Genomic DNA, 1,004 nt, shown 5'->3' with positions numbered 1-1,004 from the left:
AGGATCATCAGCTGAAGTCTCTCTCTTTCTGAAAACTCTGAAGTTCAAAAAGCAACCAAAATAAGTAGACAAAGAAGCAATAGTAGTGCTCACCGGTTAACTAACAAAAGACAAAGATGAATAAAAACAATATGAAAACCTTTCAAGCTTCAGATCCTTCTTCTTTCGAGATGTTCCTGTTTGCCCGAAATTGAGACTCGAAGTAGCTCCTACAAAAGGCTGAAACTTAAGACGACTACAACATGAGCTGCATTGCGACAAGACGCCCAAATTGCCACTAAAACTAGCCACCGCGAGATTCATGTCCTTACAACAACTCTGTGAAATAGAAACAAATTTACACAACACAGCTTATAAATAACATACAGATTATACGATGCAACAAAGAAACATACCTCAGCAAGAACCCTAATCTACAAAATCCAGATATTGAAACACGAAATGAAATTGGCAAAACTATCCCAAAGTAAATGATTATTTTTTCACAGAATTACAACTCTACGAAATCAAATCTAAAATTACACGAAATTAAACTAAAATTTTCCGATCCTAATCACACGGATCCCAACTATCAAGAATGAGAAATCGATCCGAATCTGATGAAAAACAAAAATAAATCGAAACTACACAATCCGCCACCTATCTAAAACGAAATTAAAAGGAAACAATAGATATATCATCAAGGGAAGAAATATGGACTATACCAGAGTCAGATTCTTCTTCTTCGCAGACGAACGAGAGAGAGAAGCACGACGGAAATGGTGATGATTGAAGGAAGCTGCGTAAAGAGAGAGAGTCGGAGAGAAAACAAATGATCTCGATACTTCGATTTTTTTTCCTTCACCCTACCCAAACCTCTCACACGCGGCCACGTGTTATGAAGGACCGAGCAATATACGTCCCTCTTGTAGATACGTTTCTTTGATAATTTATTGATTTACATTTAAATTTGACATTTTAATTAGGAAGGACGGACGAAGGACGGTGCGATGCACATGCTCTTA

At 37.3% G+C, this 1,004-nt stretch overlaps 1 long non-coding RNA gene across 1 annotated transcript; it reads right to left on the bottom strand.

Moving 5' to 3' along the window:
- On the bottom strand, nucleotides 1-997 carry LOC104774431. Its single transcript, XR_765340.1, has 3 exons — nucleotides 705-997; nucleotides 140-318; nucleotides 1-37 (listed from the first exon to the last, which is right to left on the bottom strand). It is a non-coding gene; the product is annotated as an uncharacterized LOC104774431 (long non-coding RNA).
- Nucleotides 998-1,004: the final 7 nt, after the last annotated feature.

This window comes from Camelina sativa, unplaced genomic scaffold, assembly GCF_000633955.1.
Source record: "Camelina sativa cultivar DH55 unplaced genomic scaffold, Cs unpScaffold02824, whole genome shotgun sequence".
NCBI classification, from domain to species: domain Eukaryota; kingdom Viridiplantae; phylum Streptophyta; class Magnoliopsida; order Brassicales; family Brassicaceae; genus Camelina; species Camelina sativa.
The sequence above is the reverse complement of the archived record's forward strand: the minus strand, read 5'-3'. Positions and strand labels throughout refer to the sequence as shown.